Genomic DNA, 25,363 nt, shown 5'->3' on the forward strand with positions numbered 1-25,363 from the left:
TAATATTCCAAATTGCTTTAATTTTATCATCAGAGTTACTGATCTCAGACATGATACACATTCATTCACTCATGCATGAACGTGGAAACAATAAAAGCAGGTCATTCGTTACATCCTCTCATAGTATCAACAAACGTCGTTTCTTGCTGAAGCTCTCTGCCTAAAACAAAGACTGGACGCCCTTAGGGCTGCCAATGAAAATGCGGCAGTTTCCATTGAGGTGTGTATTGCGTGGCAGACGGCAGTGCTGGACTTCTGGTAGTAAGAAACTTCTTCGCCGTCACGACATTTTGATCACAGTCGATCTCCAGACCATCACACGAGGTGAACTTTTCTGCATCTCCATTCAGACCGTAATCCCGAGCGTATTTGAAAGAACGAGTGGTAATCCTATTACTGGCGGCGTGTCGCTAGGAATGCCGGCTGTATCGCGTGGCAACGCCGCGTGGCCCCTGCACACGGCGCGGTCGCCGGCAGCGGCCGCCAGGGGCGCTGGCGTCTGGCCGCCGCGCGGGCGCCTCGCAGTGCCCGCGCCGCCTTGGCCGCCGCCTCAGTCCGCCGTAGAACGCCGTGCTGTGCGGTGTCAGCTCGGGTGCGCGCCTGTTCTTCCGGTGCTTCGGCTGCTGTGACGTGTCGTGGTGACGCGATCTCCCCCTACTGAGTGCACGGCCAGCCGGCAGAGACGGGAACTCAGGCGCCCTCCCAGGACTCAGAACCTCTCACCCTCGTCGCTCGGGTACGCCCGCCACTTTCAATGGTGACTTGTCGACGATGAGCTTCCTGGATCGCGGACACAAGTAAGTCGTCAGACGCTGCAGACTACGTCATCCAGCACCTCTCCATTTCGTAATAGCCACGTACGCTGCTTGCCTGGTCGAACCAGTAGACTTTCTACTCGAGAAATCGTCGGAGTCGACTAGCTCTTTGCAGCTGGTTCATTCCGGGAAGACAGCAAAGAAAAGTTATTAGTTCGCTGTAGACACCAGTTCAAAGACTCTTCTGTTCTGTAGCAGGACTAGAGCAGACTTATGCAGTGTTTTAAGAGGAGACGTTGCACCCATTTTGGTAGATGATTCAATAGAGTGAATGAGCGGAAGAAATTGAGAGTTGTAGCGGAAACTGCCTGCCAGTGTGCCTTTTGGTCTTCAGAGAATGAACCTGTAGCAGCAACGTTGCGTAGCAGCCCGACGCTTGGAGTGGGAGCGGTTTCGGCGATAATGTAAACAAGGGCACGTGATGCTCCCGCGGCGCTGTTCGTTGACCCTGATCGAGGCGCCTGACGATGGGAACAAGCCGTGGCTAGCAACACTGTTCACCGACGAGAAACCAGAGGTGTGGTGGCTGCATGTGAGTCTAACGATAGTTGTGTTCGTGCATCGAGCTGTCAGGCGGAGTTGTCACTGTAGTAATGTTTACAAAAGCCGAAACCTGCAAGCGTTGCAGAGTGGGACACACGGATATAAAGGCTCCACGCTCTTGATGTGGTAGACTAACCCAAATAGTTGTGAGGGTTCAGAGAGTTCGTCTCCAGACTTGAAGCCCGAGTGACTAGCGAAAGAATGACTCGAGTGTAACTTCTGCAGGTTACATGTCAAATGAACTGCGATATCTTAGTCACCTTTTTATTCCCCATATTCTTCAGATAGTAGCTGCCAGTAACTACGCTGAAATTGTACTGTTTATGAGCTGAAACCCCGGCTAGATTTCCTTTGTCAGGTAGCGTGATTTTTGACAGTGGCAATATCGTACTTGTATGAGCAAAAAGGAAACTGCATTGTGGTTCCGATTTAATGTTAAGCTGTAAATGCCGCCACAGCTGGTTAACTGGCTTTCTGGTAGGAGGAAAGCAAGGTCATATCACATTTAATATGACCCTGACCAGCGAACAACTTTAAAGTTCGATCTAGCGTTTGGAATAGCCAGAAGTTTTGCAGTCGCATCATTGGGAGTCAGGGGTCGTGTAGGAAGAGAAAACGTTCCGTCCTGTCAAACCGCCACTGTAACGCTGCACTGATGTGGCGGGCATGCGAGTGAGTATGAGGCAGTCAACTTCGGATCACTTTACGGGATGTACTGAAATACGACTGGCTAGAGTTTACAGTTTGATTTCTGTTGTATTCTTTGGGCTAATAAAAGCATACTCTGTAGTATCTGGATGCAGAGGACGTCCGTAGTCTCAACATGTGGCACTGGAAGTGCAGCGGTAAGATCACTGAAATTATAGAGGGGCAGGAAAAAATTTGTTATGCAAAATCGTAAGGGCCCCTGTAGTTTAGACAGTGTTCGAAGAGACTAAATTCAGTATTTCTTTCTCTTCGCTTCTGGGAATATGGAAATCCGAAAAAGTGCGCTGTGGGACGAAATGTTTCGTCCAAGTCACAGCATACGCTGCGAGTAATTCCGTCACAAGTGTTAGTGGTTAGAGAAGGAACGGTGGCAGCCGACAAGTGGCCGGGTTTCCGGCTGGCGCGCAGAGCGGCGTGTCGGCGTGGGTAACCGGAGAGGCAGGTTTTCCAGCGGAACCCGTTCCCCCTCGGTGTCAGTCGCGGTCCCGTCTCCTGTTGCCGCCGTTGTTTCTTCTCGTCTCGCGCCTCGGGCCCGCCGCCGCAGGGGGGCCTCTTGTTTGTAAACAACGCGCACCGGTGCTCCTCCTCCCCCGGCGCCCGTTGGCGAGTAGTCTGCTCGGCGACGGCACTGCAGAGGGAAAAGCTGGCCGGGCGGCATCTGCCCGTTACGAGCCACCGGCGGAGGCCAGCCGCTTCCCCCGCGGCGGGTTATTGGCCGCCTACAGTCGCGGCCGAGCAAAATGCAGCAGCAGTCGGCGCTGTCCATTGTGCGGCGAGATCTGTGAGTGCGGCCGCGATGCGTGCGCGAGATAGCGAACGCGCCGGCCGGCCGCACTCGCGCGCCGAATTAATTGCCGCCGGCGTGTCCAGTCGCGGCCGGAAGGGGGCCGGCAGTGCGTGAGCTCCGCCTCCACAGCTGGGCCACCCGCGTGCGGTGCGTGTCGCCGCGGGGAACGAACAGGAAATGCTTCTCCAAGTCGCGCCGCCGTATTGTTGTCGCGAGACGGTAAAGACTGTGAAGCACACGCAACTGACAAGAATCAAAGCAACCTGGACTCCTGAGGCTCACTGCTTCGCAAACCGGATGTCCTCGGTTCGCGTCCACACTTTGTCATGGAACCGCAGTTTAAATGTACCGTTACAATGTGCATTTCAGATGAACGAGCACTCCAACGATACAAGCCCAAACACAGCTGTGTACTGGAGGCGCAGTATTGAAAAATAACTTCCAAACCAGTTTTAAATAATGACAGTGTTTGGAATAAGTTTAATCATTCGGATAAGGGTATTTGTGAGAATGAGGAAAATGTCTTTAAAAATGAACCGAACGACGTGAAATAATAATGAATTTATGATAACATTTTTGTATATACATTTCCATGAACATTATTTTGAACAAAATTCTCTACAGAGCATTACAATACCTCGGTGTGAACGAAACTTACAGTGAGAATGTAATCTTCGTGTACTTTTTGTTTACCATTTTATTTCGCGGGCACAAACATCTTCATCGAATTAGTTACCGCTGAAAAGTGTAAACACAATCGTCAGTGAGCAGACACGGTATATTGTACATACTCTTTGAAGCGTTTATTCCTGCGACTTGTTTATAATGATGGCAAAATGCAATTTAATGGGTCATCTTGTCAGTTGAAAAGGCATACTTCGATCAGATGATGTTAAGTTTATCCGTGATGTTACAACCATTTCACTGGTGTCAATCAGCTGAGCATTAATTGTAAATTCATTGAGTTTTGATACAGTAAGCATGTTAGGCCGTAGTAACAGTAGGTTAATCACAATTCAAGGCGACAATGACAAACATGCTTCTCGTTTAGGAAAGTATATTCAACTGGAAAAGTTAACATGGGCGACAGTGGAGATATGGACTACCGCAGTGGTCACTGTTATTAATGATGACAATGCTGTATGCATATTATCCAGTTAATAAGCACTTTAAAACAAATAAAACGGTAATAAGACAATATGAAAAGGGAGTCTCTTATTTGTGATTAATAGGTTAGCTTAGTAAAATATGGGTATTAAGCTGGGTATGCCTATTTGCCTAAGATTATTAAAAGTCTCTTTTATGTTAAAATTTTCCGCAAATAGTAAGTTTATCACAAAATCGGTATGCAGTGTCAAAAGCCGGTTAAACATTGTTTCTAACAGTACATCATGCATCCTTGTACGATTAGTGTGTGTTGAGAAAAAGGGATGTTGACTTGGGAAATAAAACATATGATACACTAAAATATTGTATACTAAAACATTGCCTGGAATATAGTGGCTTCAGAGCTGTCTGGCTGGATATTACCTATTTGAATGGTTTTCAAGGAAACAAAATCTACGTCAGTAAACGTTTGGTGTACGACACCTGGAATATGGTTACTTGGTAATAACTGGCGCTGTCAACTGACTTATTTCCTCGCTTCAGACAACGACAAAATTAGGAATAAGGGGCGCTAATTTGTCGTTTTTAGAAAAACGTGATCGTGTGGAAAGCATAATAATGTAACCTGGGAAACAGTTAACAACTGTTACGTCAGATTCTTACTCAAAGATGCAACGTTATCACCCACTTCGCAAATCTGAGTCGATGTTACATAGTATTGAATCGTTCATTGCGATCTGATTGCGGTATGATGCTGGGAACGAGAAAAAACATATATTATAAAGGTGATAGAACCTTACTTGTTTTAAAGCTATTACATCACGATTCAATGCTTTCTAATAGGGCGTCTCATTACTAAAAAACAGCAATAAGAGGCGTTAACAGACATCACTCAGTATCAAATTTATATTTTCGAAATCAGATCCTGTGCGTCTTGAGGTGAAGATGCGAAACAACCTTGTGTCTTAAGTTAAATTTTTATGCGGAGTGAAGCCGGGCGCTGGATGTCAAGGACAGCTTACCGAACGCTCACGTTTGTGTGAAACCCCAAAGACACTTAACTGTCCGCAGCTGAGAAGAATGCGCGCGAAAGGGACACGGGTCCAAGGGATGATGTGACTCAATACTGTTCTAAGCACATGACCATGAATGCAGTTAGGCCAACATTGTATCTGTGGCTGACTTGAAGAGATTCGAGTGACACTTCGAAAATAATATTAGACAAATTCTCCGTTTGTATGTACATGGAATTAACGCTGCTACTATACCCGCAACTACTGAAACGTTTTTGTTTTGTTTTTTGCTTTTCTGTTTTTTTTTCGGTATGATATGCGTTTTATTTTACGTCGTTAAAACACGGACAATGGAAAAATATTTTCGTTTACTTATTAAACTTTGGAAATTTGTGGTAAGATCTTATGGGATCAAACTGCCGAGGTCATCAGTCCTTAAGTTTACACATTACTTAATCTAACTGAAACTAACTTACGCTATGGACAACACATACACCCATACCCGAGGGAGGACTCGAACCTCCGAGGGGAAAGCCGCGCGAACCGTGACAGGACGCCCGGGGCCGCGTGTATTACTTTTGATAAGGTTAATGGTAATAACAAATTGGTTCAAATGGCTCTGAGCACTATGGGACTTAACTTCTGAGGTCATCAGTCTCTTAGAACTTAGAACTACTTAAACCGAACTAACCTAAGGACATCACACACATCCATGCACGAGGCAGGATTCGATCCTGGGACTGTAGCAGTCGCACGGTTCCAGATTGTAGCGTCTAGAACCGCTGGGTCACACCAGCCGGCAGTAATAACAACAACTGCGTGAGGCTGAATGATCGGATGCAAGTCTTTCAATTAAACGACAGCCGACTTGTGTGTCCCTAATATACGTTAGTTACCCACTTGGGGAAAGTTTAACGTGGAGTCCCAATCATGTGTCGTTCCTAGCGGCTCCACCCCTGTTGTGAACGCCATGTTAAAAAGATAGGCTGAAAATTTCCGTGCTCTAACTGGGATTCGACTCTGCAGTCTCTCGGTTTCAAGACACTCGCTTTACCATGAGACCACAAGGCTCGTCATAATCTTGGTGTAATGTCTGCATTCACGTTTCACCAGAATATTACCCATTAACACTGAAGCATTAAATTAAAATGAAAGGAAGAGGGAGACCATGTACGGCTGAGTATGAAACACAACAGAGGTGACAGTGAAGTCTCTGCGACAAAAGCTATATTTATCGGATTGTTGATATAGCAGACTGTAGGCAGCAGCAGGGAGGAAAGAAGTGAAGGGAAGGACGATTTCTTCGTTCCACGCGTGACCTGCCGCAGGGTTTCTTCTCGGCTGCCCACTGTAACTTAAATGTGTTGCGGTACACTCGATTATACAATAGTTTCGCGTCGTTTCTTCAGACTGTCTTAGTGGACCAGCCGATAACCGTGTCATGCTATGTATGTCAGATTGCCCTTACTATGTGGTTTTTTTTCCGCCAAGTAAAGAATAGCAGGAAGTACATTCACGTCGAACTGAAACATGGGCGAGGGGAAAATCGGATACGATGCAAATTAAAAGGCGCTAGAAGATTAAAAAGTTAAAGCAAGTGTGCTAACATGGCGACTGAAGATTTGAAATGAGTGTCATCAATGTTCTCCTAATCCACGAGAGCCAAGATCAGGTTTGGTTTAGGCTGTACGCATTCAGATTTTACAAGTTTATTGTAAATGACGTCAGCTGTGTGTCCGAATGGTTGTATCAACGAGACTGCAAACGCTTCCACAATGATCTAACAGCTATTCATGTCGGTGTTCGTCCTAAGTACATAATGTTGTTCGTTTTCCAGACAATAAAACTATTTCGCGCTCTTTTTCAACTTAATTTCATTTTTGTGTTCCAACCAGATTCAAAACATTAGTTTGCGAAGAATGAGTATGAGGCCGAATTTAAAGTAGTTGCCATTTGATAGATAATGGGCTCACGCTAGCAGTATACCGTTACCACTTCGCTGCACAAAGTTTAGTTTCGCGTGCCTTGCTTTCAATGAAAGTAGACGAAAGAGGGTATGGAGGAGATTTTTCAGCGCCTATACCATACTTACATTTCTGACTTGTATACGACTTTCGAAGGAGATACTTACGAGACTTTAAGCTTCATACTTGGTAAGAATTAAATGACAAATGCTTCAGACGGCTCTAAGCACTATGGGTCTTAACATCTGAGGTCATCAGTCCCGTAGACTTAGAAACTACTTAAACCTAACTAACCTAAGGATATCACACACATCCATCCCCAAGGCAGGATTCGAACCTGCGACCGTAGTAACAGCGCGGTTCCGGACTGAAGCGCCTAGAACCGCTCGGCCACAGCGGCCGACAATTAAATGACAAAATTGAAGAAAAAAAAGAAAATAAATTTTTCGCTAGGTAGTACATATCAAGTGCGATGCGATACTCAGCTCTGTGAAGATATATTGTCCAGTGAGATATTTTGGTAACTGACAATGAAAACGTCTTTCAGTGAGAAATGTTACGTGATAGGTTTGACGCTGTTCCCCGGGTGGAAAAATTACATCCAGTTGAAAGAAATTTTTATAATGTGCTTCTAATTACAATTACTAACAGGTTTTTGCCATACGTATTTGGTAACATTGTAGAGACCTAGAGCATACGTGAATTTCATGTTTTTTGTGCGGTTGTCTTTGTAGGAGACGTAGATTTTAAAGCGATATTCTGTCACGGACTGCTTTGGTGCCTGTCTGCAAAGAGACAGTGCGTTTCACGACAAGGTCGCAACTTTGGACTTTAAACGTTGGCTGACAGCTAATTGGAATCAGACAATAATCGTTGCCCTTCTTTGCAGTGTAATAGGACTGAAGTAGCTATTGAGCTCGGATGCTTACAAATATGAACAGTAAGGATGCAGAAATATTTTACCCACAAAGTAATCCTCATTAAAAACATGTTAAGTTGATGTCATTTAAGTTTATATCATAACTGAATATTCAGTTTGCCCCAAGGTACAAAGTAAATAACAGACTATATTTTGAAGTAGCAGAAGCCCACGTATTTATTTTTGTATATACTCACCTTCCGTTAGAGTAATTAAGAGGAAACAAATGGCGTTGCGCATCATGTATTATTCATATGGTGGACTCCTGGTGTATGTTACCGATTTCTGTTCGATGCATGGTAGCTTGGAAGATCACCGTATAGCATAATCGGCGTGTATCTCGTGCACTCCCCAACATACGTGATAACTTCTTCAGAACAGAAGCGCTCTGTCAGCTCTAGCGTGTGTCAGTAGTCAACAGAATACAGTTTCATATGCAATCAGACTGTCTCATTGTCATTTCTGCTTTGCGCAAATAACTTATGTTAGTCAAATTCATATAGTGAAGAAGAGTATGCCTGTCTCCGTGGAACGAAAAGATCCAATTTCGAGTACCCCCTGGAACATAAAAGCGAGTTTTAAACTTGCAGTTGCCGTGTACGTTCTAGACAGACGAAGGAAAAAATGTTTTACAAATATGATAATTATAGTATGTTGGGTCCATATCTCAAATTGAGAAATCAAATGAAATGATCGTTTGACATATCTTTTAACAAATAAATAAGCAGTGTTCATGGAAACTGATCCTGTCTCGACTGCGGAATATGTGTGTGTGTCGAGGGTTGACTTGTTACCGCTGCGTTCACTGATAACAGACTGCATATACTGGCCCAGTAGTACGATATTATTGGCTTTATCATACAGAAACGTTTCAAGCCTGTGTCCGTCCACTCTGATTTAGGTTTTCCGTGATTTCCCTAAATCGCGTCAGGCAAATGCTGGGATGGTTCCTTTGAAAGGGCACGGCCGATTCCTTCCCCATCCTTTCCTAATCGGATGGGACCAATGACCCCGGTGTTTGGTCCCCTCCCCCAAACTACCCAACCAACCAACTACACCGAACTAATTTTCTACCGGCCGGAGTGGCCGAGCGGTTCTAGGCGCTACAGTCTGGAACCACGCGACCGCTACGGTCGCAGGTTGGAATCTTGCCTCGGGCATGGATGTGTGTGATGCCCTTAGTTAGTTACGTTTAACTAGTTCTAAGTTCTAGGGGACTGATGACCTCAGAAGTTAAGTTCCATAGTGCTCAGAGCCATTTGAACCATTTGTGATTTAAATTGGCGATTTATCTCGTAATAAATATCCAACCAGTTACTTTATTCAGTTTTTTGATACTATTTATTCAACCATAAACATGTTTTCGAGCCACTGCAGGCTCATCATCAGATGGAGGCGCTACTAGAGCATTACGCTGTGGACTAACTGTAGCTATAGTTGGAGTCACGAACGGTGATGTCGAGTGTAGGTTCGTTCTGCGCATCTACGTCACTCGTTCTCCGAAAACCAATGAGCGTTCAGTAGTATCCTCAGCGCTCTGCTATGAATATCGCAGCCACCGCAAGCATTTAAGGTGATTGTAGCTAGTTACTTAGTGAATGTTTAATCTGTTTGCTGACGGTGGTGGTAAGCGACAAATTCTGAACAAGAGAGCGAGAGACGTAATTTGCAGATTTGGACGATATTAATGGCTTTACCATACAGAAACGTTTCAAGCCTGTGCCCGGCCATTCTGATTTAGGTTTTCCCTGATTTCCCTAAATCGCTACAGGCAAATGCCTGCAGACGTGTATGCTCTTACCACAACCGTCGTCGCCTGCAACCGGCAACAATGCAGTCCCCCGCCGTGATGGTGAAAGGCCATCGGTCGTTCGACTATAGATGCAGTGCTGATGATGCTGGCGGAAATGACGGAAATTTAGTAATCGGTGACGAAACGTTTGCGAAACCGAAAGTACCTGAAACATAAGAAAGTTCCGGCTTCGTAAACGTTTCGTTACCGATTACTAAATTTCCGTCATTTCCGCCAGCAGCATCGTCACTGCATCTACCTACACTTGGTCAACAGCGTAATGTTCTTGTAATACCTTCATCTGATGATGAGCCTGCAGTGGCTCGAAAACATGCTTATGGTTGAACGAATCGTATTAAAAAACTAAAAAACTTGCACATTTATTACCAGATAAATCGCCAAATTTGAACATGGCCGCAATTCTTCTCGAGACCTCAGCATAATAAAAAGCACGGTCAGCGTCGGTACTCCTAGCGTTTGATAATATATTTTCCTTACAGATCGTACCAGATAGTTTCTGATACAGTAGCAACTTCTATGAACATTATTAACTGTGCACCATTCCTTTGATTTTGACACGTGTCCCACAATTAGCTGACGACAGCGCAAACTCTGTTCACTTTCTCGCGTCCGTTCGTCGTTCATTAGGCTGAAGGGAAGAAACGAGGCCCAGTGCAGCGGTTACCTTGGCGCGTCGCCCAGTGCTGCTGAAGGACGGCGTTTACTACTGGACCGAGTGTCAGAAGGCAGCGCGCCGCGTTCAAGGTGCTACGCAGAATGGCGATAAAAGAGGTGAGCTCATCCCAGAGCTGAGTATGCGTGCTCCGACTTCCTTCTCGTGCTGTCCCGCTGTGCATTATAGGCGAGAGAAAAACGTTTGAAACTGCGCACAGCCTTAAGTGCAATGTGATGGCGATGGTTCTCCAGACAGCGACGGTGTCATAACCTTTCGTCCGAGCGAGAACACGACCCTTCATCTGGGCTGCAGTTTCAGTACGTATGAATTGTCTGCCTACTGATCGTAGCTAATGCATAACTGTAGCTACTATATTCGATTAATTTCTACATTTGCGAAATTTATTTAAAAAAGAAACATTTCGAAAAAAGTGGGTTTGTGTTTACATTTCGCCTTTCCGGTCCGCAGGTGCTTATCAAACACTTGTTATTGTTACGGTCTTCAGTTCGAAGACGGGTTTGACGCAGTTCTTCATATTATTCTCCGCTGTGCGAGGTTTGTCATCGCTGCATGGCTCCTGCAACCTACCTTCATTTGAAACTGCTTACTACAGCCAAGTCTTTATCTCTCGCTTCAGTTTTTACTCTATCAAACTTACTATTCCTTCATGCAGCATGATGTATACTGTCACTCGAGTCTTTTCTCTTAGTAAAGTTGGTCCTTAAATTTCTTCTCTCCTCAGCCGGATTTGATTAACAATACATTTATGGAAAATTAACCGAAAATGAAGATGAAGGAAATTTAGAGCTTAACATTCACTCGAAGTCTAATTTAAAACACACGTATTTACCTTACTATACCCTTAGTTCTGTCTGATTTGCGAAAGTAGTGTATCCAAACGCTTATTGGATCAACAGTTTAACATGGTATTCTAGACAAGACGAATTAAAAAAAAAATTGTGAAAGAGCAAACGAAAATACGTTACAAAACGGTAGTTGAACCAATGCGAAGGGAAAATAATGCATGAAAAATATTATCCAAGAATGTCACGAATTTGTGGTTCAAATGGTTCAAATGGCTCTGAGGACTATGGGACTTAACTGTTGAGGTCATCAGTCTCCTAGAACTTAGAACTACTTAAACCTAACTAACCTAAGGACATCACACACATCCATGCCCGAGGCAGGATTCGAACCTGCGACCATAGCGGTCGCACGGTTCCAGACTGTAGCGCCTAGAACCGCTCGGCCACTCCGGTCGGCCTCACGAATTTGTGGATGGTGTGCAATGTAGTATGGGGAAAAAACGAAAGAGCATTCCCAATTCAACTTTTTTTTCCTCCGTAATTTCTTGTTAGACCCAAGAAACAGCCCCATCACTTAACATGCCTTTTTGACAAGTGCCACAGAGCAGCTCCATTTTTCGAATATTCATGTAGCTGGTTAACCAGACTACAAAAAGGCGTTGCTCATTATTTTGTAAACCCCTTGTAACTGTTTATCGAGGCATTTTACACTACTTTATGATCGACTGGCCGGAAATGCAAAGAGGAATTAAATTTAAAATTTTGTCTATCTGTTCTGGAGTGCGAATACTAGTTTCATGTTAGCAGGGGAACTGTCCCCTCTATCATGCCGTAGCCTGGCTTCTTTATCCGCCGTTCCTCACTCACAGTTCAATTCTGCGCACCAGTCGGAGTATTCGATCTGAAAATGGCAGCTATAGGCAGACACCGAAACGTTGGTATTTATTGTCTCCTAGCTGTGAAGACACAGTGATACACTTTACTACTGCAAAGTAATTACAAAGAAAGCAACAAACGGTGAATTTTTTTGACGCACATGAGAGAGACGCTAATGAGGGAGTTGTCCGGAGACACGCCATTTATTACAACCGCTGCCGTCACTCCAGGGATTGGGCTTCCCATTAGAGGCGTGAAACGAAGATATACTGTCCGCCCCCGCGTTCCTGTTATGTAATAGACGAGAGGACTATGGACTCGGGAAGAACACAACGCACTCGAGTGTGATCTTGTTGTTGTTTTACCGATAATGACACAAATCATACGTTGCCTTAGCAAAAACTGATTATGCCTGTAATTAAAGACGACGATGTGACAAAAATCATAACGTAGCTCATAAAATTAAATGATTCAGTCTGATTACTGTCTGCACAGTGGTTTATTTTGTTAGTTAATTTACATTTTCAACCATAGCGGGGTTTTTTGTTACTACTGACTGTGATGTCAACGAAACCGATATTCGTATCGGTGGGATTTAAGGCAAATTTTGATAAAGAATGGCACAAAAATCACGGTAGACAGTATGGGTACTTTAAATGCATTGTGAATCTTGCTTCTTGCTTGAACATGACTTCGCGCTGTAGATTTTCTTTTTTTTTTCCCCTCGCGTTATTTACGAGTACACTAAAAACGTGCTGTCTTGCATGTGGACATGTCCGAAAAAACAGACACCACGCTTTCATATAACTGATTCGCCTCGATGAGCAATCAATCCATCACCTTCAGTGCGGCTGCACAGTTAAGTTCGACCTCCTGCGGGAATCTCAAAGTAGCGAGCATGGAGTGTGTGGACGGGGACAGCGGCCTGGTGGCGCTAGGCGGGAATGTGGGTCAGCCGGGAGGCACGACGAGATATTCCGCGCAGCTGCGCTAATTATTGTGTCCGGGTGGCTAGTTAACCGCAACTGCCTAGTAAGCAAGAGATCCCGAGTTCGAATGTCCACACATTTTCACTTGTTGCCGCTGATTCCGCACAAAGCTTCGAAGCAGCTGATTTCAATATTTCCTTCCATTTACTTTCCTTTCTCCACGTTCAAAAAATGGTTCAAATGGCTCTGAGCACTATGGGACTTAACATCTGAGGTCGTCAGTCCCCTAGACTTAGAGAGCCGGCCGAAGTGGCCGAGCGGTTCTAGGCGCTACAGTCTGGAACTGCGCGACCGCTACGGTCGCAGGTTCGAATCCTGCTTCGGACATGGATGTGTGTGATGTCCTTAGGTTAGTTAGATTTAAGTAGTTCTAAGTTCTAGGGGACTGATGACCTCAGAAGTCAAGTCCCATAGTGGTCAGAGCCATTTGAACCATTGAACCTAGACTTAGAACTACTTAAGCCTAACTAACCTAAGGACATCACACACGTCCATGCCCGAGGCAGGATTCGAACCTGCGACCGTAGCAGCTGCGCGGTTCCGGACTGAAGTCGGCCTATCTCCAGCTTCACTTTACACAATGTTGTCTTTATTTGCTTGCTATAGAAGGAAAAGCCAGGCTTCTCGTTATATGTTTACACGGGAATAGCCGATTCTCGTTTCCATGACTTTCAGTACACTCGGCATTAGCACATTCCTGAGATACACTAGCAGAAGTTTCAACGTTCAACATTAACCCCCTTTAAATCATTGTACACTTATTGCCAAGAGCTTCTCAATACTACTAAAGAAGTATTATGAAAAGAGGTATTCGTTCCAATATATTGATTGATACAAAACTAAGCGAGTCTTCTTCTTCGCCCTTCCTTTCCCTGTGCCTCTGCAAGGTCGGCATTAGTTTATAGGCTGAGGCAGTGTTAGGGACAGTGGGTGGTCAGGTGTCCTTGACGCCACAACTTCCGCCGGTGCGGAATCTGAGTACCCCATCTGCCTGTGTCCAAAGTAATCTCATATTCAGGCTTGAGAACGTTTTCTAAACGTTTGCGTAGCGGAACGTGGGTACCAGCCTTGCATTCACCAAGCTGAATGTGGAAAATCGTCTAAAAATCACATCCGCCTAGCTGGCTAACCAGCGCTCGTTAATCCTCTGGGCCAGGGCTGGGAAACTGTTTCGGCTCAAAGGCCCTTGTGGAAGCGCAGCGTGGAGGAGGACCACACCTTCCAAAATAATAGTATTTATTACTTAACTTTACATTTCAGAACGGGTCTGTTCTTCATTAAACACACAACATATATCATTGATTCTACGTTTCTTCGGAGGGTTCACGCTTTCACTGAATCTGGATATTTATATGTTTACTGTTGCACAGACAGAACAGAAATAAGCCACACCAACCAGAAAGCACTGTGAATCGTATTGTTCGCACAAAGCATGTTCACATTCGGCGCTGTGCCCGATGGGAGCGACAGTAAATTGGACATGCTCCCATCAGCGAACTCGCCGAATGTCAACACGATTTGCTCGAACAGTATCTACACTGCGCATACGTCTTGACGTATCAGTCCTGGTGGACATCTGTCGCGCACGGGTAGCAAATCTCGATTCGTGGCTGATTTTTGTGACTGTCTTGGCGGGTCGCACAAACACTCTTTGCGGGTTGCATGTGGCCAACGGGCCGCTGTTTACCAACCCCAACATGTTCCGTGTCCCGACGGATCATACAAAACTTAAGGAGTATTAAGCATATATTTAAATTGCTCACCCATGTTTGTTCTCCAAGAGTTTTCAATATCGGCGGTTCTGAACGCCCTGAGGGTGCTGGCATTCTCACATACGTTAATCACGGACGGTATAAGCGACTACGTGTTCTGTCTATGAAGAACGCATCGTAAAAATGTAGGTAGGCTTTTCGTGTTGGATAGTAATGCCAATTAAGAGCTCCCGGGCAGAAATAACAACATAAAGCGTATTAGGATCTTGTAGGGCTAAAGAATACATACAAAGCCTCCAACCTAATGTCCTCCATACCTGTTACCGACGTTAATGCGGTACTTCACACCCACTTTAAGTCTCACAGTATCTACTTCTTAACTGATTTTCCTTTTATGGCTCAGGCTTTCTCAGCTTGGTGCATTACCTTGGTGCAATAGCTAAGGAAATTTTTTAGTTCCTTTCCTTTTCTCGGAGATGAGAATGGGAGGAAAGATAATTAGTTTTCTTTGGTGCTTCGTCTGTCACTATAAAATTAAGAGATATTAAAAAGAATAGACCACTACACAACTTTGAAGGAAAAGGGACGGGTTAGTGGCGTCTCTGCTAAAACACTGAAAACTAATTAGGCGCTCTAAAGGAAGTGTAAGAAGAGAAAAGAAGGTAGTCACATATTAAGATTGTATTGTACTGTAGATTTTCAAACATGCTGGATGTAGCAGGACTGTAGGAATTTGGAAAAAGCTGCATTAGAACAGGAAGAGATCGACAACTGCATTGAAAATACGGACGACTTTAGAACGAAGCTGTGAAAGTCACGATTTCTCGAGATCTTCCCGTGATGGGCAGTTTCTCTTTCTGCATTTAGCGTTACTTGTTTTCTGTGGTTGGATACCTATTCGGTCTGCACCGTGTCGTGAAAAATTCGCATGGGATGGGCAGAAGCAAAGCACGGTCTACACGTGTATACAGTACAAATGTTGGTCTGCTTCTTAACTGTTTATGTGATTTTTCTCAAGGCCAGAATGGCGATGTAACTAAGCATGTGTCTGGACCGGTGTGGAAAACTGCCCAAAAAACACACACATCCTGGTTGCGTTAGAATAACATCTGTAATTTGACGCGTGTTATGTCCATGTCTGCATTATCTATCTGTATGCCAGCGCAGCGTTCTTCACTGTACACTGTAACAAGCGTCTATTTTTTTTTATTTTTTATAAGCTGGGCTTAATCATAAACGGAAGTCACGTTGTAATCTACCTGACTGCGCTGTCTGCATAAGCTGAGATCGTGCTTCGCGTTTTGTAACGCGGAACACGTGGTACCAGCTCCATAGCAGCTTCCTGTTGCGAGCGAGGCGAATGGCTGGTCACGAATTCGCCACGCACTCTCTCCAAAGCAGGTAATCAAGCAGTCTTCGCCCTTCTCGTGTGTCGGAAGGACGGGGACAGAGGGCTCTCCTTCTGACGGCCACAGCTGTTTCACGCATATAAACGCCGGTGTGGCGTTGGCTACATCAGCTGGCGCCAGGTCGCTACTCGTTCCGGCGCCAGTCGCGCGTCAGTCGTCGTGGCGTCTATTTCTGGGCCGTTTTTCCGTCTCGCGTTCCGCCCTAACGCGACGTGTGTCTGCAGCCTGCGCTGCCTCAAGAGCCGGGCTATAAATTACAGTTACCGCGTTTCTTCCCCGCCCCCTGTCAGCTGTCGACGACTGGCGCCTTTCCTTTCATTATGCGCCCGGTGTGCGTCCGTCGATTATGCGCCGTGAAATGTGAATAGGCCGCCGAGACGCACTGTCCGCGGGCTTGCACAAGCACGGCCGCTGACGTTTGTTTTCCGTCAGAGGATAAACGCTGCCAGCGTTGCCGGCCGCATGGAATTACTGGCGGCCTTGGTGCCACGCCGCCGTCCCAGCGCGGCTCAGTGAGGTCATCACTGTGCGACGTTTCTGTTTTTTGTTTTTATTTATTTGATTTTAGGCGAAGTCCATTTCACCAGATGCAATTATGTCACATAATGATACTAACAGGACATATGTCTGACGTCATTTCCAAATGTAAAACACATTATATAACAAAAACAGATTTTGTAAAGATAAACAGTAGTCTACAAAGTGGATAGGTTAGTCTTGAATAATAAAATCTTGAAGCAAGTTCAAAAAAAAAAAAAAAATGGTTCAAATCGCTCTGAGCACTATGGGACTTAACATCTGAGGTCATCAGTCCCCTAGAACTTAGAACTACTTAAACCTAACTAAGCTAAGGACATCACACACATCCATGCCCGAGGCAGGATTCGAACCTGCGACCGTAGCGATCGCACGGTTCCACACTGAAGCGCCTAGAACCGCTCCTCCACAAGGCCGGCTTGAAGCAAGTAAAACCGTTTAAATATTTAGGATGCGACATCACTTCCGAATATAACCATGATGTGGATCGAAAATTAGATGAATTTACTTCCATATGTGGAACCACCGCAAAAAGTTTGCAGAGTAAAGAGAAGAAAAAAATCAGCGGAAGTTTTATACAACAGCCCTTACTTATCTAACAACTTATGGGCAACAATAAGACAGCAAGAAAGTGGAATACAAGCTCAGGAAAAGAGATTTCTAAGAAGAGTGAAAAGATATACAAGGGAAGATCGAAAAAGAAATGAGGATACAAGGAAAGATTTAGCAATATGAAACTTAAACTAGAAAATGAATGAAAATAGGAGAAAAGGGAAGGAACATGTAAACCATACAGATGGAGAAATGTTCCAGGAAAAGTTTCTCCATTATTAATGCAATGGAAGGAAAAATGTAGGAAGACCATACAAGAAATGGAATACCGTACCAGACGATTTGCCTAATACATGAATTGAAGAAGAAAGCCGGCCGAAGTGGCCGTGCGGTTAAAGGCGCTGCAGTCTGGAACCGCAAGACCGCTACGGTCGCAGGTTCGAATCCTGCCTCGGGCATGGATGTTTGTGATGTCCTTAGGTTAGTTAGGTTTAACTAGTTCTAAGTTCTAGGGGACTAATGACCTCAGCAGTTGAGTCCTATAGTCCTCAGAGCCATTTGAACCATTTTTGAAGAAGAAAGAGAAGGAGGTGGAGGAGGAGAAGAGTTGTATATTCGTCTGAATGCACCATTATAATAATTTTAGGAGAAAAATCTAATACACAGATGTCCCGACAAACTTTAGGTACTGGTTCATTACATCAAAACAAGAAACAAAGTCTAGTCATTTTGAGAGAAAGTAGTATGAACCAGAACAAGAAAAAATATAGTAAACATGGGCTGTAAAAAAGTCATACCTTAAGAGCCATGAGCACTTGCTTAGTATAAGAAATGTGTTTCACATTAGCGAAGACGAACAAATGCTCTTAAGGTATGCGCTTTAAACACCATGTTTACTAGACATTTCTTTCTTGTTGTGATCATTACTTCCTTCTTCCAAAATATGGAAAGCAAAGACCTTGCTTTAGAAGAGGTTTCATAATATCGGAGATCAAAAAGTACTCATACCTCTTATGGTAAACATTTTAGAGCCCATATTTACTATTTCTGTATAAGAAACCCGTTCCTAAAGTTTGTCAGCGTCTTTTCTGGGACACCTTGCACATACAGGGTATCCCTCCTAAGATTTGTCAAGCGCGTTTTCTGTGGTATTTCGGCAGGTGTTTTCAATTTCGTTATTACAGTGCGTAGTTGCAGCTGGTCCAAATAATTACTGCTCACCGTATCTTTCACACTACGGCCAGTGTGGACTGAAAACGTCGCTTAGTTTCCCTTTACGAACAAAATCATTTTAACGGAGAATTTTACAAGGTCTTTCGATAGAGTGGTCCCTAATGAGTCTAGTGCGATATTCTTTTTATCGATATGTAATAACAGGTACAGTAAAATACGAGGAATAAGCTGTATCCCAGCAGCGACAGCAGCGCCATTGCCCGCGCTGACATTTACCGCCTTGGAGCAGCGCTAATCAATCGCTGCTGGAGTACCTGTTCTTCGTGTTTTACTGTCCCTGTTAATACTTATCGAAAAAACGAATAATGCACTACATTGATTTTGGACCGCTATATCGAATGGGCACGTACAAATTCTCTTTTAAAAATGATTTAGCTTCAGACGGATAACAATGCGACGCTTTCCGTCGACACTGTGCGTTGCATGAAAGACGCAATCAGCAGTATTTGCTTAGAGGATTCCAGCTACATACACACTGCAAAAATGAAATTGCAAATATCTGCCGAAACAGGAGAAAATGCACCTGATGATTCTTCGGACACCCAGTACTACAGCCGACGAAATGCCAAGTACATTTGGAAACGGACCTCTTCTTGAAACTAAGAGAAAAGTAACCCTTAATATTTAAAATATTATGCATTATAATTGTTCTTGGGTGACTGTACATATACTAATAGAATATTAGAAGTACAATGTCCTCTTCAGTGAGGCAAGAACTGCACTTTAGAGAGTGCATTAATTTTTAAAAAGTGACTAGTTTTTATAGCAACAGTTTCTTTTCTCGTGTTATCCGAACTGAGAAACAAGGAGTGGTATCTGTTCCCACGTGCCTTTGAAGTTACGGTCCACGTCTACTAACATGATCATTCCGTGTTTGCTTGGGTGGTGAGCGCATCATGAAAATCACTGTATGGTAGGGGTATTTCAGTGCGAAGTGGATGTTGATTTTCGCCAGTCGATCTATATGTTCATTTTCCATAGTAACCACATGTTCTGAAATCCACTGTAGATGAGTCAGTTGATGTAACTCCTGTAATCTGTCGATACTCCCTAGTACATCGTGTGCCTGGGGATGTGCAGTCTTTTCCTCAGCTGCCATCGTAAGAGATTGCAAGACATTCGTCGAGTCGGTACATATTAAAATTATACCGACTTGTAAGTCGACTGTGTAAGTGTGATAATTTATTGCGTCACGGTCGCTTGAAATATACACTCCTGGAAATGGAAAAAAGAACACATTGACACCGGTGTGTCAGACCCACCATACTTGCTCCGGACACTGCGAGAGGGCTGTACAAGCAATGATCACACGCACGGCACAGCGGACACACCAGGAACCGCGGTGTTGGCCGTCGAATGGCGCTAGCTGCGCAGCATTTGTGCACCGCCGCCGTCAGTGTCAGCCAGTTTGCCGTGGCATACGGAGCTCCATCGCAGTCTTTAACACTGGTAGCATGCCGCGACAGCGTGGACGTGAACCGTATGTGCAGTTGACGGACTTTGAGCGAGGGCGTATAGTGGGCATGCGGGACGTCGGGTGGACGTACCGCCGAATTGCTCAACACGTGGGGCGTGAGGTCTCCACAGTACATCGATGTTGTCGCCAGTGGTCGGCGGAAGGTGCACGTGCCCGTCGACCTGGGACCGGACCGCAGCGACGCACGGATGCACGCCAAGACCGTAGGATCCTACGCAGTGCCGTAGGGGACCGCACCGCCACTTCCCAGCAAATTAGGGACACTGTTGCTCCTGGGGTATCGGCGAGGACCATTCGCAACCGTCTCCCTGAAGCTGGGCTACGGTCCCGCACACCGTTAGGCCGTCTTCCGCTCACGCCCCAACATCGTGCAGCCCGCCTCCAGTGGTGTCGCGACAGGCGTGAATGGAGGGACGAATGGAGACGTGTCGTCTTCAGCGATGAGAGTCGCTTCTGCCTTGGTGCCAATGATGGTCGTATGTGTGTTTGGCGCCGTGCAGGTGAGCGCCACAATCAGGACTGCATACGACCGAGGCACACAGGGCCAACACCCGGCATCATGGTGTGGGGAGCGATCTCCTACACTGGCCGTACACCACTGGTGATCGTCGAGGGGACACTGAATAGTGCACGGTACATCCAAACCGTCATCGAACCCATCGTTCTACCATTCCTAGACCGGCAAGGGAACTTGCTGTTCCAACAGGACAATGCACGTCCGCATGTATCCCGTGCCACCCAACGTGCTCTAGAAAGTGTAAGTCAACTACCCTGGCCAGCAAGATCTCCGGATCTGTCCCCCATTGAGCATGTTTGGGACTGGATGAAGCGTCGTCTCACGCAGTCTGCACGTCCAGCACGAACGCTGGTCCAACTGAGGCGCCAAGTGGAAATGGCATGGCAAGCCGTTCCACAGGACTACATCCAGCATCTATACGATCGTCTCCATGGGAGAATAGCAGCCTGCATTGCTGCGAAAGGTGGATATACACTGTACTAGTGCCGACATTGTGCATGCTCTGTTGCCTGTGTCTATGTGCCTGTGGTCCTGTCAGTGTGATCATGTGATGTATCTGACCCCAGGAACGTGTCAATAAAGTTTCCCCTTCCTGGGACAATGAATTCACGGTGTTCTTATTTCAATTTCCAGGAGTGTATAATATTCACATTACCAGTTTCGGCACCAAATGTCATCTTCAGATGTGGTTAATCCACTGAAAATCATCGACAAAATATGCAATATTTGAGGCGTTGTCTGGAACAACGACTAAACTGAAATCTAAGTAATCACGAGGAGATCAGTGTCAACAACTTAGAGACGGAGCACGAGGTCGGATTAGGGAAGTATGGCGAAGGAAATCGATCGTGCCCTTTCCCAGGAACCATCCCAGCATTTACTTGAAACAATTTAAGGAAATGATGCAAAACTTAAATCAGGATGGCTGGACTCGGGTTAGAGCCGTCGCCCTCCGAATACAAGTGCGCTGACCACTGAGGCACCTCGCTCGGTAAATCCAGTCAGTAATTCTTACATACAGTGAGATCCATATAAACCTGAACTACTTTAATGAATCATAACATTTGAACAATAATAGGACAGATGTACAATTTTGGGATACGATAACACACAATTTGGAGATTACACGCATGCATACATACATACGCAAGGGGTCACAGAAAGCGTTGGAAGAGCCCTCAACAAGCATCGATGCACAGCTGCACTCGTTTCACCATATTCTACAAACGTTCTGCCAAGTTTATCCACGCCAGTGTTGCTTATTTCGTATGTAATGATGGCCTCAAGGGTTTCTGTAGTTGTTCGTGATCTCGTCTTTTAAGATACGACCGCAAAAAAAGTCCGGGGTGCGGGGGGGATCAGGTGACTGGGAGGTCCAAAATTTTTTTCAGATTGTTCTGTCATTACAAAAACCGGTTACTAGAAGCTTGGAAGCGTTAGACGAGTGGCATGTTGCTCCATATTGTTGGAATTAACTGTCTGTAAGTTCGACGTCATCTATCTGCTGCACGAACGTGTTGAAGATGCCCTCATAACATGTAGTGTCTACGGTCGTATCAAGGAAAATGGAGCCAACAATTCTGGAAGCTGACATGGCACACCATACTCCACTCTTCTCATCACGCAGTGGTGTTTCGTGGATGATATGGGGGTTTGCATCAGCCCAGTATCTGCTGTTGATATGTGTTGATGTAACCTGAGAGATGAACCATTTCCCATCTGTAAACCACATTACGAAGAGAATGTCCAGATATTGAATAAGAAGCTCCTGAAACCATGGATGGTAATGCATTCTTTCATCACGATCTTTTTCTTGCAATGCTTGCATCGTGTGCCCTCTGCATGGTCACAATGCCGATTTCTTCTGCAAACATATGCCATATGAAACGCCTGTTTCCTGGCTCAATCGACGGAACAATTTCGTTGGAGAGTTCTCCAAGCGTCTTCGAACATTATCAATAACCGCTGCAGTCAGTAATTATCTATGTTTACCCCTGTCACTGTTCAGTACACCAGTTGTTTCCAGCTTCCTTACAGTTGATATTGTCGCCGTTGCTGGAACATCGCGCATACTGAATTCTCTCCGGAGTGGCCCTTGTGTTGTAATCAATTAGTATATTTTCACAATAAACACCCGCTCTCGAACTGTGTGCAGCTTGTTTCTGCCTGCTAAAGACTGCAAATGAATCACTAATTTGCTCGGTATTGTCAAACGGGGCCGAACTACACACTCACAGTCTTCACAAATCGTTGCCGACGAGGCTGCGAACGAAATACGACTAACGGGGAAAGCGCGGCATCACACCCAGGGTTACTGTAACTAGCGGAGACCTCGTCAGGAGTATCTAAGATAGGGTGTAGGAATGAAGTAAACAATTAATTGAATATAATCACTTTTTACTCAGAAGACAATTACATGGAACTTATTGCTGCAGTTTTTGTTGGTACATCACATTTTTCGAAAGATTTCACCTTTTTCAGCAAATCCTTTTTCCGTTTTGCCCATACTACTGGCGAAGTCTGGTATTTTCTTGAATGATGGGGCTGGATCTAGAAGATGCTTACTTCGTCGATACAGGATGTGCCACATGCAACACCGTATTTTACGCGACCTAGTCGACATAAATTTGTTGACATAAATAAAATTAACTGAGGCTGAATTTACATACTGCGCTAACAGATAGCGTCACTTTAATACTTGAGCCACCTAGTCGACATAAATTTGTTGACATAAATAAAATTAACTGAGGCTGAATTTACATACTGCGCTAACAGATAGCGTCACTTTAATACTTGAGCCAAGCTGATAACAATATTTTGCAAAATCGGAACAAAGTAGGGTCTTGTCGGAATGTCGTGACGAGACGGTCCGTAACGGTGAAGGTCTCGCTTTATTGGGACGGATGGCACTCTTAATTATACCGGACAAAGTTCCTCATGCGCAGTAACAACAATCGGCTTGTCGTAAACGTGCGGTGCTTCTGGTACTCTTAGAGCTACTGCGATCATTAAACCAACTTTCCCGTTTCTATGAGCTTTCGGAGGGAAATAATGAGCCACTGAAGTAGTCCAGGCTGGTATGGATGGCTCTGAATTACACTCACGTCATATATTCTGAAACCGCAGTATTTTGTTTATCGTATTGGCTCGATAATAAGAGGCCACTGCATCTAAGGCGTCCTCCTAAATTTCGAGGAAAAAAAAATAACTTTGCCCGAAAATAAGCTGCACGCTGAATGACAACAAAAAACTAGCAGAAATTCTGTTGTACTTAAACGTAAGACACAGGTACGTGTCGTAAATATAAGACATTGGAATGTAGCAGATTAGTGCCGTGTTTTGTGTTATTCACTCTCATCACATTCAGTACCGTTGTTCATTCTACACTCTACTCCCAACATTTTCTTTACTGTCTTCCCACAGTATAACATCCTCGCTGCCATCCATCGCATTCGATATAGAGCATTTCCTGCACCCCTAGGCGATGGACTCTAATGAAGTGGAAGACAACGAAGCGAGAATTCACTCCCACAGAAGGGTGACAGGAGGTTTCTTAATCTTATCAGGTAACGTAGCGGCATGGATGTCTTCCAGCAGCCAATCTGAATAAATTTTTCGAAAGTTTTCTTTGCATAGCTTAATTATGGCCACATCTAGCACCTGTGTTTTTGAAGCCATTCCTCCGTGAATTACTTCAAGGTCGCTCTATTGTGCAACAAGTTTATCTTTTACTTCAACAGTTAGATGTCCCTTAGAAGCATCCAAAACTACGATGGCCCTCTTAGCAAACAGCGCCACAGGTATGCGGTTAAAATCAATAGCTAGGCAGTTTGCGTTGTTCCGTAATAAAGTACCTTGCTGTCTGTTCGGTTAGACGCTTGTTCAGTTGTTGCAAATGACCTTAAACATTTTACAGCAAGGGTATGGTAGCGGTTATAACACGCACCATAACTTCTCGAGGGTCTAATTTGGATAAAAAGTGCGACTTATTTCTTATTTTCTGATCAGTACGCTATGTTGTTGTTGTGGTCTTCAGTCTAGAGACTGGTTGAGGCAGCTCTACATGCTACTCTGTCTTGTGCAAGCTTCTTCATCTCTACCTACTGCAACCTACATCCTTTTGTATCTGTTTAGTTTATTCATCTCTTGGTCTGCTTCTATGATTTTTACCCTTCAGTCTTCCCTCCAGTACTAAATTGGAAAACCCTTGATGCCTCAGAACGTGTCCTACCAACCGATCTCTTCTTCTGATAAAGTTATGCCACAAATTCCTCTTCTCCCCAGCTCTGTTCAGCACCTCCTCATTAGTTACTTGATCTACCTATCTATTCTTTAGCATTCCTCTGTAGCACCACATTTCGAATGCTTCTATTCTCTTCTTGAACTGTTTGTCGTCCATGTTTCGCTTCCATACGTGGCTACATTCCATGCAAATACATTCAGAAAAGACTTCCTGTCACTTAAATCTATAGTCGATGTCAGCAAATTTCTCTTCGTCAGGAACGCTTTCCTTGCCATAGCCAGTCTACATTTTATATCCTCTGTACTTCGACCATCATCAATTATTTTGCTCCCCAAATAACAAAACTCATCTGCTACTTTGAGTGTCTCATTTCCTAATCTAATTCCCTCAGCAACACCTGATTTAATTCGACTACACTCCATTATCATCGTTTTCCTTTTGTTGACGTTCATCATATATCCCCCTCTGAAGCCACTGTCCATTCCATTCAACTGCTCCTCCAAGTCCTTTGCTGTCTCTGACAGAATTACAATGTCATCGGCAAACCTCAGGGTGTTTATTTTTTCAACATGGATTTTAATTCCTAGTCCAAAGTTTTCTTTTGTTTCCTTTACTACTTGCTGAATATACAGATTGAATAACGTCGCTACAACCCTGTCTCACTCCCTTCTCAACCACTGCTTCCCTC

At 44.7% G+C, this 25,363-nt stretch overlaps 1 protein-coding gene across 1 annotated transcript in view; it reads left to right on the forward strand.

Annotated features, from left to right (window-relative positions):
* The first annotated feature begins 541 nt into the window (after positions 1-541).
* Positions 542-25,363, forward strand: part of LOC124607035 (leucine-rich repeat-containing protein 4-like) — a 1,293,164-nt gene continuing 1,268,342 nt past the window's right edge. Inside the window, exon 1 of the mRNA XM_047139208.1 lies at positions 542-797. The gene's annotated coding sequence lies outside the window, so the exon portion shown is untranslated. The remainder of the gene's footprint in view (positions 798-25,363) is intronic.

This window comes from Schistocerca americana, chromosome 1, assembly GCF_021461395.2.
Source record: "Schistocerca americana isolate TAMUIC-IGC-003095 chromosome 1, iqSchAmer2.1, whole genome shotgun sequence".
NCBI lineage: Eukaryota > Metazoa > Arthropoda > Insecta > Orthoptera > Acrididae > Schistocerca > Schistocerca americana.